The sequence below is a fragment of the Dermacentor andersoni genome, chromosome 10 (assembly GCF_023375885.2).
Source record: "Dermacentor andersoni chromosome 10, qqDerAnde1_hic_scaffold, whole genome shotgun sequence".
Lineage (NCBI taxonomy): Eukaryota > Metazoa > Arthropoda > Arachnida > Ixodida > Ixodidae > Dermacentor > Dermacentor andersoni.
The window spans coordinates 6476993-6493257 of NC_092823.1; the positions used below are offsets into that span (position 1 = coordinate 6476993).

The 16265-nt window shown below is 48.6% G+C and overlaps 1 long non-coding RNA gene across 1 annotated transcript in view; it reads left to right on the forward strand.

Moving 5' to 3' along the window:
- Window positions 1-16007, forward strand: part of LOC140213629 (uncharacterized) — a 74811-nt gene extending 58804 nt beyond the window's left edge. Inside the window, exon 2 of the long non-coding RNA XR_011890543.1 lies at window positions 15814-16007. This is a non-coding gene — a long non-coding RNA (uncharacterized lncRNA). The remainder of the gene's footprint in view (window positions 1-15813) is intronic.
- Window positions 16008-16265: the final 258 nt, after the last annotated feature.

A 16265-nucleotide genomic window follows, 5' to 3' on the forward strand; every position in this document is an offset into this window, starting at 1 on the left:
TATCGAAAGCCCTGCAAAAATCTAAGAAGATGACGTCGACCTCTGAACCTTCATCAAGAATGGAATGAATTTCATGCTGAAAGATAATAACCATGTTGTGTAGGCGTGAAAAACGAAAATGATTCAAGAAAATCAGATAATTGAGAAAATATTATATGTTCCATGATTTTACATGAAATGGAAGTTAATGATATGGGACGATAATTGAAGGGTGAATGCCTGTCGCCAGATTTATGGAGTGGAATCACATTAGCCAATTTCCATTCGTGCGGTATATTTCCTGTTTCAAGCGATTGCTCACATATCTTCAGTAAAAAAAAATGCGGAGTACACTTTAGGACTTTGGTGTTAATGTTATCAGGCCCGCAAGAAGAGGAGATTTTGAAATTCTTAATTATGTTGATAATTCAGTCATAACTAAACGTGACAGGGTCCATTGAAAAGCTTATGTTACATGCATAGTCTCTAACATCAGTAATGTCAGTTACGGTACTTGAAAAAGCTGCACTAAAGGTCTCGTTAAGGATTTCAGCGACGTCAGTGCTTGAAATAGGGTTTGACTGAGGGTCAACGAGGGATATAAGTGACTGCTCTCGTTTATTGACACTACAACAGTTTTTTTTTTGATTGCTCGTTAAAAACGTTGGCAACGTCACATTAAAGTAGTAGTGCTTCGATTCCCTCAAAGGCTTCTTGACTTCTTGCTTATTTAAGGATGTTCAATTTGCTTACAGCTATCGCGAAATGACGGACCTGTTGCTTCCGGCAGCACAACCGATAACCGCTACGTCTGTTTATCGCTATAACGAACTTTCGCGAGGGGAGCACATCGCTGGCATAAATGGCACAGTGAGCGCCTACGTCGCTGCCCTGTCGCCTTTTAAGCGGCAGCGCGTCTATGGCTGTATGCGCGTGGAACGCTTGGAAGCAGTGCAATCACGACGCGCAAGCGGGCATGTCACTTGTTTTGTATTTCGCGGGCATCATTAGTAAGCTGAAATACACTAATGCTTAATATATATATATAAAAGAAAGAAACTGTTTATTTGGACGTTTTGCAAACCGCTCTGCAATTGTCTAAATTGAATTTTTTAACTAGCTTCCTTACTTCAGAAGTTGGTTTATTAATCATGACTAAAAATCTAATTAAGCAATATACAAAAAAAAAAAAATAGCGTGACGCACTACGTACAAAAGCGAGAAACATGCGCTTGGTGTTAGGGTGCATCGGCATTTTTTAAACTCTGGCGCCCTGTGTAAAGCGACTTTTGCTTAGATACGTAGATTTATTGGATACTTATACGTATATTTAGATATCTTGTTGCGAGGTTTTGTGGAAACATACAGTGAACTTTGTTTCCAGAGGCACTTTTTTGCTTGTTATCAAGCTTTATCTTCGCATTTGTATATTCCATTTTACTTCGAATTTATTATTTATATTTTGCAGAACTGCTGTTTTTATATGTGATCGCTGTTGCGACTACGATTTTGGTGCAATTACAATACGCAACCGGTGACAGCTGCTCCTGCGCAGTACACTGGAACGAAGGGCAGTGTCACTGAGATTTTTCCCTGGCCGTTGCATATGTACAAAAATGTAAACAAGGCTCTCGAATGACAAAGAATCATCAACATATTTGTCTTCAACTTGTTCATTTCACGGCCTTTACATTTATCGTATCAGCGGCATGCACTGCTTTGCTCGTTTCCCACTGATATACGTTTAAATTTCGTGTGATATTTTCTTTCTTAATAAATATACAAACAACATGGAAGCATTGAAATCAGTTATTTCTGACACAATTTTTGGGACATAAGAACATATTATTTTATGAAAAAATACGTATTTTACTTGTTTTGACAGTGTGTAGCGTTCAAGAATTCGTTTGCGGCATCTTTGGCAGTGGCAATGCAGCAATTATTCAGGTATTTGATCCCTCGACAAATTCTATGAGGAGGCCAAACTCCAACGTGAGCCGCGCTACAGCACCCCCGCCGCCAGATAATACATCCAGAAGTCGAACTGTTCGACGCGACTCGACGTATGAGATGTGCTGATTGAGTGACGTCCTTGATGGGGTTAAGGAAATGGCTGTGCCGGACTTTCATCCGCTGGTCTTTCCTTTGCTTGGATCTGAGAAAGCTCACGGAGTAACCGAAAATCAACGCCAACCTCTTCAACGAAAGTGAGCACCCTCTCAATGCTCTCGACAGCGCCAGACCAAACTCCATGAAAACAACCACTCTAACCCCCTCTGTGCTCTCAACAGCACCATTACTGTTATTGTACTAAACAGGAATCACACACCCAATAAAGAGCCCGGGATACAAATAGTGCTATTAAAGAAGACGCATTCAAAGAGAATAAACAGCTAAAGAATAGATTGCAAAGCAATTCCTAACGGTCGTTTGGGCAGGCCAGACACAGCTGAGGCGACCGAAGAAAGTTTATGTTTTGCCCTGTCTCGCTCCGAGCGAAATTCTGTCACTTGGTTTGCAATGACAGCCCATTCGAGTGGCTGGGGTAGGCTCTCGAGTGATCCGGAGCTCATTTTAATCGGTGACACTAACATTACGAGACCCTTCACATGATTGTGTGCGGTAAGTGATTATCAATCAACTTCAATGTGCTAAAATAACTGAAGAGACAAGAGTATACATGAAAACGTAGCATTAAAACTTTTAACTTCTAAGATAAGCTTTCGGATAAGTATAGGCTGCAGCATAAAAAGATCTGCTAAGACCGTCAGCATTTGTATGCAGCTTCGGAAATGGTTCTGTGATAATGAGCACCGATTTCATTGGGGCCTTCCAATTATCGTTGGATTTACCAACTCGCTGACATGCGTCGCATAACCGAACAAGTGTTTCAACCTCTTTCCAGCATCGTGGCCAATAGAAATCTTGCGCTAGCCTAGCCTTTGTCTTCTTGATACTGAGGTGACCCGCCTAAGCATTCTCATGCGCTTACTCTAAAAGCAGTGGTCGGTACTTTTCTGGCACGAGTAGTTGGTTGTATGTCCGACACTTGGAATCCTAATATTTCCGGTACTTGAGATCTGACCTAGTGTAGAACGATATGTTCTTTCGGGCCACTTCTTCATTCACATTAGCCTGCAGCACAGTTAGCGAAGGGGCACTTTTCTCTGCCGCGATAAGCGTCTCTTGGTCAGCCCTACTAAGCTGCTCCCAGCAAAAGGATTCGGGACTAAGCAGTGAACCTTCCACTTCAGCCCTAGGCGGCCCGTTTTCCCGAGTCTCGAGAGGCTCCTCAACCACTGTCATTTATCCGGTACGTGATCTGTCACAAGTCTGAGTCATCTGCTTTTCACCAGCCGTATCTCCCGGCCTAAGCTGCCGCTGTGAGGACGTTATATTGTCAGTTTCCTCGTTTGAAGATGAGCTTTCAAGTTTCTTTGAGAGGGCGCGTGACCGCGATCGCGTTAATGCCATGCAAGCGAGACTGGTAGAGAACGACCGGCCCTCCTTTTCTAAAAGCTGCTCCGATTTGTTCGAAAAAAGATACGAAAAGTGTTCGGGTAAACTTAGACTCACGGCTGCCTCCGTTTGCAACCTTCCAAAAGCGCCCTCTAGGGTTACCATGGCAACTGGCAAGCACGCGCTCTGCTCTTTTGCGACTTGTCTAATCCAGGCGCATTTCCCTGTGTAGTCCTCAGGAGAAACACAGGACGGATGCGTGACATCCATGGTGGCCGCGGAATCGCGAACTGCCCTGCACATTTTCCCGTTTACCACGGCATTCTGCATATATGGCTCGAACAGCCTCATGTTTTCGTCTGACTGGCTAATGCTGGCGAACGCGATTTGAGGAAGTATGGCCTTCCTTGTTGCAACGGGAGCAGATAATTGGTCTCTTCACTTCACTCACTTTTATTTCCTTAAAGACCCCTCAATGGGGTATTACATAAGGGGTGGGGTTTACGAATGTTCATTTTAATTAGTGGCCACATGAGTTCAATGAAGAATATTAGTATTAAGCTTATCAGCAAACGTCGTTGAACAGGTGATTTCGGATATGTGACGGGGCGGGCCGTTCCAGTCGGTTGATGATCGGCAAAAGAAGGATGCAGAGAAGGTTGTAGTTCGGCTGCGTGGACGGGTTACTTGCAAGGAATGCCCTGTAGGCAGGGAATGGCGAGGGGGTGGGGCCAACACATATGGTGCATGATGGAGCGAACTTCAATAAAACTTGTGAAGGAGGATTAACGAATAAATGCGACGCCGGGATGATAGCGTGTTTAAGGCGGACTGTGCTTTTAGTAGTGATACGCTAGTGCTGTAAGAATACGAAGAATGAATGAATCTTGCCGCACGATTCTTAATTCTTTCAAGTGCATTGATAAGGTAAGTGATGTGGTGACCAGATGGCGGATGCGTATTCAATTTTCGGACGTACGAGCGTCTTGAATGCTAGTAGTTTGAGGTGTTGCGGTGCATGACGCAGATGGCGTTTTAGGAATCCTTGTGTTTGGTTAGCGGAGGCAGTAATGCGCGTTACATGAGCAGCCCAGTCTACGTCGTATGAAAGGGTGTCGCCGAGGTATTTAAATGTGTCCACTTTTTCTAAAGTAGTATTAGTAATATTATACGGCGAGTATAAGGGCTGCGAGTGAAGCACATTACATTTATTGGCGTTAAGGGTCATTAACCAGTCGTTGCACCATCATCATCATCATCATCATCAGCCTGATTACGCCCACTGCAGGGCAAAGGCCTCTCCCATACTTCTCCAACTACCCCGGTCATGTACTAATTGTGGCCATGTTGACCCTCCAAACTTCCTTATCTCATCTGCCCACCTAACTTTCTGTCGCCCCCTGCTACGCTTCCCTTCCCTCGGAATCCAGTCCGTAACCCTTAATGACCATCGGTTATCTTCCCTCCTCATTACATGTCCTGCCCATGCCCATTTCTTTTTCTTGATTTCAACTAAGATGTCATTAACGCGCGTTTGTTCCCTCACCCAATCTGCTCTTTTCTTATCCCTTAACGTTACACCTATCATTCTTCTTTCCATAGCTCGTTGCGTCGTCATCTATTTAAGTAGAACCCTTTTCGTAAGCCTCCAGGTTTCTGCCCCGTACGTGAGTACTGGTAAGACACAGCTGTTATACACTTTTCTCTTGAGGGATAATGGCAACCTGCTGTTCATGATCTGCGAATGCCTGCCAAACGCACCCCAGCCCATTCTTATTCTTCTGATTATTTCACTCTCATGATCTGGATCAGCAGTCACTACCTGTCCTAAGTAGATGTATTCTCTTACCACTTCCAGTGCCTCGCTACCTATCGTAAACTGCTGTTCCCTTCCGAGACTGTTAAACATTACTTTAGTTTTCTGCAGATTCATTTTTAGTCCCACCCTTCTGCTCTGCCTCTCCAGATCAGTGAGCATGCATTGCAGTTGGTCCCCTGAGTTACTAAGCAAGGCAATATCATCAGCGAAGCGCAAGTTACTAAGGTATTCTCCATTTACTCTTATCCCCAATTCTTCCCAATCCAGGTCTCTGAATACCTCCTGTAAACACGCTGTGAATAGCATTGGAGAGATCGTATCTCCCTGCCTGACGCCTTTCTTTATTGGGATTTTGTTGCTTTCTTTATGGAGGAGTACAGTGGCTGTGGAGCCGCTATAGATATCTTTCAGTATTTTTACATACGGCTCGTCTACACCCTGATTCCGCAATGCCTCCATGACTGCTGAGGTTTCGACTGAATCAAACGCTTTCTCGTAATCAATGAAAGCTATATATAATGGTTGGTTATATTCCGCACATTTCTCTATCACCTGATTGATAGTGTGAATATGATCTATTGTTGAGTAGCCTTTACGGAATCCTGCCTGGTCCTTCGGTTGACGGAACTCTAAGGTGTTCCGGATTCTATTTGCAATTACCTTAGTAAATACTTTGTAGGCAACGGACAGTAAGCTGATCGGTCTATAATTTTTCAAGTCTTTGGCGTCGCCTTTTTTATGAATTAGGATTATGTTAGCGTTCTTCCAAGATTCCGGTACGCTCGAGGTCTTGAGGCATTGTGTATACAGGGTGGCCAGTTTTTCTAGAACAATCTGCCCACCATCCTTCAGCAAATCTGCTGTTACCTGATCCTCCCCAGCTGCCTTCCCCCTTTGTATAGCTCCCAAGGCTTTCTTTACTTCTTCCGGCGTTACTTCTGGGATATCAAATTCCTCTAGATTATTATCTCTTCCATTATCATCGTGGGTGCCACTCGTACTGTATAAATCTCTATAGAACTCCTCAGCCACTTGAACTATCTCATCCATATTAGTAATGATATTGCCGGCTTTGTCTCTTAGCGCATACATCTGATTCTTGCCAATTCCTAGTTTCTTCTTCACTGCTTTTAGGCTTCCTCCGTTCCTGAGAGCTTGTTCAATTCTATCCATGTTATACTTCCTTATGTCAGCTGTCTTACGCTTGTTGATTAACTTCGAAAGTTCTGCCAGTTCTATTCTAGCTGTAGGGTTAGAGGCTTTCATACATTGGCGTTTCTTGATCAGATCTTTCGTCTCCTGCGATAGCTTACTGGTATCCTGTCTAACGGAGTTACCACCGACTTCTATTGCACACTCCTTAATGATGCCCACAAGATTGTCGTTCATTGCTTCAACACTAAGGTCCTCTTCGTGACTTAAAGCCGAATACCTGTTCTGTAGCTTGATCTGGAATTCCTCTATTTTCCCTCTTAGCGCTAACTCATTGATCGGCTTCTTATGTACCAGTTTCCTCCGTTCCCTCCTCAGGTCTAGGCTAATTCGAGTTCTTACCATCCTGTGGTCCGTTGCACCAGTCTCGCACTTTGTTAAGGTCATTTTGCAAAATACTGTGGTCAGAGTCGTTAGTAATTTTGCGGTAGATGACACAATCGTCAGCGAACATACGGACTTGAGAGGAAACATTAAGGGGAAGGTCGTTAATATAAATAAGAAAAAGTAGGGGGCTTAGAACGCTACCTTGTGGGACGCCAGATGTTACAGTGAGGGGTGCGGAGGTGCGATGTTGACATGCACTGACTGTGATCGGTTAGCGAGAAATTCAATAACCCAATTTAAGATGTCAGGGTGCAGGTTCAGCTGGGAGAGCTTGAGTATTAGGCGTTGGTGAGGTAACTTATCAAATGCTTTAGCATAATCCAGAAAAATGGCATCGATTCGGGTGTTAGCATCGAGATTAACGTGTAAGTCATGGACGAACATAGCAAGTTGCGTTTCGCACGGGAGACCCTTACGAAAACCATGTTGGGATGGGTGAAAGAAGTTGTTAGTGTCAAGGAAGTGCATAATTTGGGTGAAAATGACGTGCTCCATTATCTTGCAGGGTACGCTGGTTAGGGAAATCGGTCTGTAGTTAAGAGGTGAGTTTTTATTACCTGATTTGTAGATTGGAACGACCTGCCCTTTCTTCCAGGTGACGGGGATGTTACAGGAGGATAAAGACTGTGAGAAGATTAAACTAAAGTACGATGCGCAGATGAGTTTAGTATTTCTTAACAGTTTAGAGTTGATGCCATCCGCCCCCGATGACGATGAGAGTTTTAGCTTTTCAATTATTGCCGTTGTGCCATGTTCAGTGAATTCGATGGGAGACATAACAGATTGCACAGGTGACGGCGGTATAGGTAACGGAGCATCAGGTTCAGTGGTGAATACTGATGAAAACGCGCGGGTAAATGCATCGGCACACTTTTCTTCGGGGATCACTATATCGTTATGGCCGGCGATAGTGATAGCATCCGGTGACTTTGGGTTTAGAAATTGCCAGAATTTCTGCGGGTTAGTGCTCAGTACACGAGGCAACGTGTCATGGAAAAAGGAGTGTTTTTCGCGGCGTATAGCTGAGAGATAAACTCCTGGAAATATTTGTCCCGAGCCACAACACAATTGGTTTGCTTTGCCGACCGAAAAAATCGTTTTTTCCTGTTTTCTAAAGTTGATAATTTTTTTTGTGAGCAAAGGTTTATTGCTGTTAGTCGGTAATGAAACAACTGGAATGTGGTTATTAGCAAGGTCGGTGATTTTTTGTTGGAAGATCGACGAATTTGCTTGAAGTGTGCGGTTGTGGAATTCATCACTGAAAGTGGGGTAGAAGGACATAAGTTCTTTGTTAATGGCTTTGTAGTTGCCTTTGTCGTATAGGCGTATTATTTTATTCCATGATTCTCGTTTTGGAAAGGTAAAGTTAAAGACAGTGTGGATTACTTTATGGCCGCTAATTGCCGGGAGATAAGATATCGAAGATAGGCTAGACGGATTGTTAGTTAATATGAGACCTAAAATGTTGGCTGAGTCATTCACTACGCGTGTTGGTTCTAAGACTGGCTGAGTTAAGTTGAAATTAAAGCAGACTTCGAGGAAATCATTTTCGGTTATACTATGTGACGAAGGTGGATAGCTATCCCAATTGATATTAGGGAAATTAAAGTCTCTGAAGAGCAAAATCTGAGCGTTAGTGTATTTTTTCATTAGCACATCTAGGACGCAGTTGAGCTTGTCAATGAAGCTAGTGTCTGCTCGCGGGGGGCGGTAGCAAACGCCACATAGAATAGTTTGCGGGGTTGCACGAAAGAGTAGCCGTAATATTGCCACGTGGTGGTGACGTTGAATAACACAGTAGCAATACTGTGAACGACAAAACAAACTTTTATTGGGCGAACCTGTGCCCACAATATAGGCTACACTTATGGCACAACGATAGCGGCGAACACGCTCGGCGATCGTCGAAAATCTGATCAGCGGGTCAAGCGCGTCGGCTTTTATAGAACAGTCGTCGAATGTTCCAGACTAATCGTTGGGACCCGCATGCCTTCCACAAAGTTCTACAACATTCGAGTCATGCGATGGAATCAGATAACACAAGGTTCGGCGACAACAGACAGCCGGGTAGAAGCATCGATAACTTTCCAGAAACGTCGGATACATGCAGGCGCGTCCCTCGCTGTGCTATTACAGTTAAGCGGCGAAACGTGGTCGGCCGATAAAGATAAGCACACGTGTCAATACCCCCCTCTTAAAAAGCATCGACCCGATGCTGCAAACAAACGAAGTTAATAAACAAAAGCACTCGTAGCAAAGAAAAGAACAAAAATAACGAAGTTCGTCAGCGTCCGTAAAGGGGTTTAAGGCGCACCACGTGGACCACTTCAGATCGTGCGCGGCGCCGCTGTGAATGCGAAATGCCGTCTGGCACGACCTCATAGTCCAGAGCGCCAATACGTCGGATGACCTTATAGGGTCCGAAATAGCGTCGGAGTAGTTTCTCACTGAGTCCTCGTCGGCGTATCGGGGTCCAGACCCAAACACGGTCGCCAGGCTGGTACTCGACGAAGCGTCGTCGGAGGTTGTAGTGTCGGCTGTCGGTCCTCTGCTGGCTCTTGATTCGCAGGCGGGCGAGCTGTCGGGCTTCTTCGGCGCGCTGGAGATAGCTAGCGACGTCAACATTCTCTTCGTCAGTTACGTGCGGCAGCATGGCGTCAAGCGTCGTCGTGGGCTTCCTGCCGTAAACCAGCTTAAACGGCGTGATCTGTGTTGTTTCTTGCACCGCCGTGTTGTACGCAAAGGTTACGTACGGCAGGATCGCGTCCCACGTTTTGTGTTCGACGTCGACGTACATTGCTAGCATGTCGGCGAGGGTCTTGTTCAGGCGCTCCGTGAGACCATTCGTCTGCGGATGGTAGGCAGTTGTCCTCCTGTGGCTTGTCTGGCTGTACTGCAGAATGGCTTGGGTGAGCTCTGCTGTAAAAGCCGTTCCTCTGTCGGTGATGAGGACTTCTGGGGCACCATGTCGCAGCAGGATGTTCTCGACGAAAAATTTCGCCACTTCGGCTGCGCTGCCTTTTGGTAGAGCTTTAGTTTCAGCAAAGCGGGTGAGATAGTCCGTCGCCACGACGATCCACTTATTCCCGGATGTTGATATCGGAAACGGCCCCAACAAATCCATCCCAATCTGCTGGAATGGTCGGCGAGGAGGTTCGATCGGCTGTAGTAATCCTGCTTGCCTTGTCGGTGGTGTCTTGCGTCGTTGACAGTCACGGCATGTCTTGACGTAACGGGCGACGTCGGCGGTCAGACGCGGCCAGTAATACCTTTCCTGTATTCTCGACAGCGTCCGGGAGAATCCGAGGTGCCCAGCGGTTGGATCGTCGTGTAGGGCGTGCAGTATTTCTGGACGCAGCGTTGACGGTACAACAAGAAGGTAGCTGGCGCGGACTGGTGAGAAGTTCTTCTTCACGAGCAGGTTGTTTTGTAGCGTGAACGACGACAACCCGCGCTTAAATGCCCTAGGGACAACGTCGGTGTTTCCTTCCAAATACTCGACGAGGCCTTTTAGCTCCGGGTCTCCTCGTTGCTGTTTAGTGAAATCTTCCGCGCTTATTATCCCAAGGAAGGCGTCGTCGTCCTCGTCGTCTTGCGGCGGGGGATCGATGGGGGCGCACGATAAGCAGTCGGCGTCGGAGTGTTTTCTTCCGGACTTGTATATTACCGTGACGTCATATTCTTGTAGTCTGAGGCTCCACCGCGCCAGCCGTCCTGAAGGGTCCTTTAAGTTAGCTAGCCAACACAATGCATGATGGTCACTGACGACTTTGAATGGCCTGCCATAGAGGTAAGGGCGGAATTTAACTATAGCCCAAATGATGGCGAGGCATTCCTTTTCAGTCGTAGAATAGTTGCTTTCCGCTTTTGACAGCGACCGGCTACCATACGATATCACCCTTTCAAGTCCTTCTTTCCTCTGGACTAGGACGGCACCGAGGCCTAGGCTACTGGCGTCAGTGTGGATTTCGGTATCGGCGTCCTCGTCGAAGTGTGCAAGTACCGGCGGCGACTGCATGCGTCGTTTGAGTTCTTGAAATGCCTTGGCCTGCGGCGTTTCCCACTTGAACGCGACATCACATTTGGTTAGATGTGTTAGCGGCTCCGCGATGCATGAGAAGTCCTTGACAAAGCGCCTATAGTAGGCACACATGCCAAGGAATCTGCGCACTGCCTTCTTGTCGGTTGGCTGCGGGAACTTTGCGATAGCAGCTGTCTTCTGTGGGTCGGGGCGTACTCCTGATTTGCTGATCACGTGGCCTAGGAACAAAAGCTCATCGTAAGCGAAGCGGCACTTTTCCGGCTTCAGAGTGAGCCATGATGACTTGATGGCTTCTGACACTGTCGCAAGCCGCCTAAGGTGATCGTCGAAATTTCCGGCGAAGACAACGACGTCATCCAGGTAAACAAGGCACGTCTGCCACTTCAGTCCGGCTAACACCGTGTCCATGACGCGCTGAAACGTTGCAGGCGCCGAGCACAGTCCGAATGGCATGACCTTGAACTCGTAGAGGCCGTCTGGCGTGATGAAGGCAGTCTTTTCGCGATCTCTCTCGTCGACTTCTATTTGCCAGTAGCCAGACTTGAGGTCCATCGACGAGAAGTATTTAGCGTTGCAGAGCCGATCCAATGCGTCGTCTATCCGTGGAAGGGGGTGCACATCCTTCTTCGTGATCTTGTTCAGTCGACGATAATCGACGCAGAAGGGTAGGGTTCCGTCCTTTTTCTTTACCAGGACTACAGGAGAGGCCCACGGGCTTTTCGACGGCTGGATGATGTCGTCGCGCAGCATTTCGTCGACTTGTTGCCTAATAGCTTCACGTTCTCGCGTCGAAACTCGGTAAGGGCTCTGGCGGAGTGGTCGAGCGCTCTCTTCGGTTATTATGCGATGCTTTGCAACTGGTGTTTGTCGAATCCTCGATGACGTCGAAAAGCAGTCGTTGTATCGTCGGAGAAGACTTCTGATCTGTTGCTGCTTACTCATAGGAAGACTTGGATTCACGTCGAAGTCTGGTTCGGGGACAATGCTCATCGGGGTAGATGCGGCTGAATCCGAGAGGACAAAGGCACTGCTGGTTTCCACAGTTTCCTCGATGTATGCGATTGTCGTGCCCTTGTTGATGTGCTTGAACTCTTGGCTGAAGTTGGTTAGCATAACTTCCACTTGCCCTCCGTGGAGTCGAGCGATCCCTCTTGCGACGCAAATTTCACGGTCGAGCAGTAGATGTTGGTCGCCCTCGATGACGCCTTCTACGTCAGCGGGTGTTTCAGTGCCGACGGAACTTATTATGCTGGCGCGCGGCGGGATGCTCACTTGATCTTCGAGCACACTCAAGGCGTGGTGACTACGACAGCTCTCCGGCGGTATCGCTTGATCTTGTGACAGCGTTATCGATTTCGACTTCAGGTCGATGACTGCGCCATGTTGATTCAGGAAGTCCATGCCGAGAATGACGTCTCGTGAACACTGTTGGAGGACAACGAAGGTGGCAGGGTAAGTCCGGTTATGAACGGTAATTCTTGCCGTGCAGATCCCAGTCGGCGTAATCAGGTGTCCTCCAGCGGTGCGAATTTGAGGGCCTTCCCATGCAGTCTTAACTTTCCTCAACTGGGCGGCGATGGGTCCACTCATGACGGAGTAATCGGCTCCTGTGTCTACTAAGGCGGTGACTGCGTGGCCGTCGAGAAGCACGTCGAGGTCGGTGGTTCTGTGTCTTGCGTTACAGTTAGGTCTCGGCGTCGGATCACGGCTGCGTCGTGTTGAACTGAAGCTGGAACGTCGCGTCGTCAAGTCGTCTTTCGTCGGTGTAGTCTTGGCTTCCTGACTTCGGGACGGCGGCGTGTCGTCATTAGGTCGTCGAGATGGTTTCTTCGTCGTCTTCGTCGGCGGCGGAGGATCTTCGTCAGTTCGACGAACAGCAACCGCACCTCCATCGGTTGCTGCTTTTAGTTTTCCGGATACGGGCTCGCTGACCGGCCCCGGGCTGGGCCAGTGTATGGTCGGCGCTGCGGCGACAGGTAGCGGCCTGGTGATGGCGAACGCGACGGTCGTCGAGAGCTCCACTGAGTAGCGGCGAGGTAGTCGGCGATATCGCGAGGGCGTTCACCTCGCTGCGGGCGCGGAGCATTGACGGCGAAACCTCGCAGTCCCATCTCCCGGTATGGGCATCGGCGATACACATGGCCGGCTTCTCCGCAGTGATAGCAGAGCGGACGGTGGTCGGGGGCTCGCCAAATGTCCGTCTTCCTCGCGTAGGTGCGCTGGGCGACGGGTGGGCGTGCTGGCGGCGGCGGCGGCGGACGACGGAATTGCGTCGTTGCAGGGCCCTGGCGTGGTCGCGGAGGGGGACCTTGACGGCGTGTGACGGCGGCGTAGGTCATCGCTTCTGGCTGGGGCTGCGGTAACTGAGGTTGCACCTCAGGAACCCCAAGCGATCGCTGAACCTCATCTTTCACGATGTCAGCGATCGAAGCTACTTGAGGCTGCGACGAAGGCAGGACCTTGCGCAGTTCTTCGCGCACAATGGCCCTGATGGTCTGTTGAAGGTCGTCCGAACCCAGTCCTTGGATGGCATACTGCGGCGTGCGCCCCTGGCGGTTATATTGCCGGGTGCGCATCTCCAGAGTTTTCTCGATCGTCGATGCCTCTGCAGAAAACTCAGCCACAGTCTTCGGTGGGTTACGAATAAGTCCGGGGAAAAGGTCTTGCTTGACGCCGCGCATCAGGAAGCGAACTTTTTTCTCCTCCGACATTTCCGGGTCGGCGTGCCGGAAAAGACGGGCCATCTCCTCCGTGAAGATCGCGATCGTCTCGTTTGGCAGCTGCACTCTGGTTTCTAGTAGAGCTTGGGCTCGCTCTTTTCGCACGACGCTTGTAAACGTGTGCAAAAAGCCGCTTCGGAAAAGGTCCCACGTCGTTAAGGTGGCTTCCCGATTCTCGAACCACGTCCTGGCGGCGTCTTCCAATGCGAAATAGACATGCCGCAGCTTGTCGTCGCTGTCCCAACTGTTAAACTTAGCGACCCTCTCATACGTTTCGAGCCAGGTTTCCGGGTCCTCGAATGTTGATCCGCGGAACGTCGGAGGTTCCCTGGGCTGCTGCAGCACGATGGGGGACGCTGGGGCTGCCATTGGGGTTGCCTTGTCCACAATCTTCTTGGTCTTCTCAGGTAGAAGTCCGTGCTCCGGGGGCAGCTGTTGAAGACGGCGGCTTGCTAGATGCTCCGGGACTACGTTGGTGTTCTCTTTGCGGTCCGGGCTTGGATCACGGCTTGTCGGGCGCGTCCGGTACATGAACGAAAAGCACCTCCACCAGATGTCACGTAGTGGTGACGTTGAATAACACAGTAGCAATACTGTGAATGACAAAACAAACTTTTATTGGGCGAACCTGTGCCCACAAAACAGGCTACACTTATAGCACAACGATAGCGGCGAACACGCTCGGCGATCGTCGAAAATCTGATCAGCGGGTCAAGCGCGTCGGCTTTTATAGAACAGTCGTCGAATGTTCCAGACTAATCGTTGGGACCCGCATGCCTTCCACAAAGTTCTACAACATTCGAGTCATGCGATGGAATCAGATAACACAAGGTTCGGCGACAACGGACAGCCGGGTAGAAGCATCGATAACTTTCCAGAAACGTCGGATACATGCAGGCGCGTCCCTCGCTGTGCGATTACAGTTAAGCGGCGAAACGTGGTCGGCCGATAAAGATAAGCACACGTGTCAATATTTCAAGGTCGCTTGGGTTGTGAACAACGGAGCAGGGTATCGTATTACTAACGGCGATGAGCACCCCGCCGCCTCTAGAGTGCTGGCAATCGTTTCGGAAAACATGGAAACCGGGTAGGTCATCCATGACCTCCGCGTCGGATACGTCAGCGGTTAGCCAGGTTTCGGTAAGTATCAACAAGTTACAACCAGATGATAAAACCCTATTAGATACAATGTCACGTTTGGAAAGGAAGCTACGTATGTTAGTATATATTGCTGAAATAGTACTGTTAGGGCGGGTTGTCGTTATCGAACGGTGTGTTGGATGGTGGTGATGCAGCGATTTCTATTGGATTTCTTTTACACATGTTGTAGTTTTGTCGTACATGTACTTAGCAGATCCTATATACAGAGTTTTGTAGAGTAATGAAAATGCAGCTGACTTGGTCTTCGCGAAAGCCAAAAGTTGTTTCCGGGCATTTTGCACAGTACTAGAGTAGTCTTCGCGGATGCTATAGTTAGTCCTTTTCAACTTGCGGCCGTTAGACAGAATTTTTTCTTTTGTTTTATAAAAAAGAAATTTTACAATTATAGGACGGTTTCGGTTATAATGGCGGCCGAGACGATGCGCACGTTCAATCTCCTCAGGATTCACGGTCATGTTTAATTGTTCTGCGCAAAGCCGAATGATTTCTTCCTCTGCCTGAGCGGCGGATGCAGACGCACTTGGGTCGGGGATACCGAAGAAGATAAGGTTGTTGCGGCGGGCTCGGTTTTCTGCGTCATTGATACGCGCCTCTATATCGGAGATTGCCCCTGTCGTCGCGGCCGCAGGAGTCTTGAATGTTTCAACCTGCCGCTGCAGGTCCTCAATGTGTTGACAGTGGCGATAGACAGCAGGGTCACGGCCAAGGCACGGTTCCAGGCAGTTTGAAGTTGCGTGTGGGACAGCCGAGATGGTAGCGGGCAGAGCTGCGCCGATCAGTGCGATGATGAGCAGCTGCATATTAAACAGCAGCAGTTTAGTAGACTGTCCGGGCCTCGAACGCACGCCCTACGGCTGCCTTAGCTTTAGCAGCCCCAGCCGACTGGGCTGTCTCTGCTAGGCCTTCCCTCACCGCCTCAGCCTTAGTCGATACTCCTTGGCTGAACTCGTTGCTCGTGGATGATTTCTTATTCGGCTAAATTGGGTTACGAGGGGAAAACCGCTTTACAGAATTGTCCTTTTTTTTTTTTCTAGCCTACCTATTCGAAACGTGGGAGGCCAAGCTCGCCCTCGGGGACCCGGAAGACCAACGACAACTCGTCGCCAGGGCCAAGTGGGCAGTCGAAGCCAGAGGGTTCCTGGACTAAGGAGCCTTCCCACCTTAGGGTGATACAGGGCCTCGCTCGGGTCACTATTTCGAATAATAAACGTTTCTTTCTCTCTCTCTCTCGATGCATCTTCCTGAATAAGTTTTTCTTGGAAGTTTCGGCGCATGTAATATTCCTCCGCGATCTGCGCTGCCTTCTCTAGGTCTACCTCTGGGAGCCTGTCCTACAGCCAAAGTCTAACTTCTGGAAGAATTCGGTAAAACTGCTCCAGTGCTATGCATTCAAGCACCTTGTTGTGGTTGCCATACGCTTCTGCACTTTCGAGCCAGTCTTTTAAGTTAGGCTTTAACTCGTACGCCAACTCAGTGTGCGACTCGC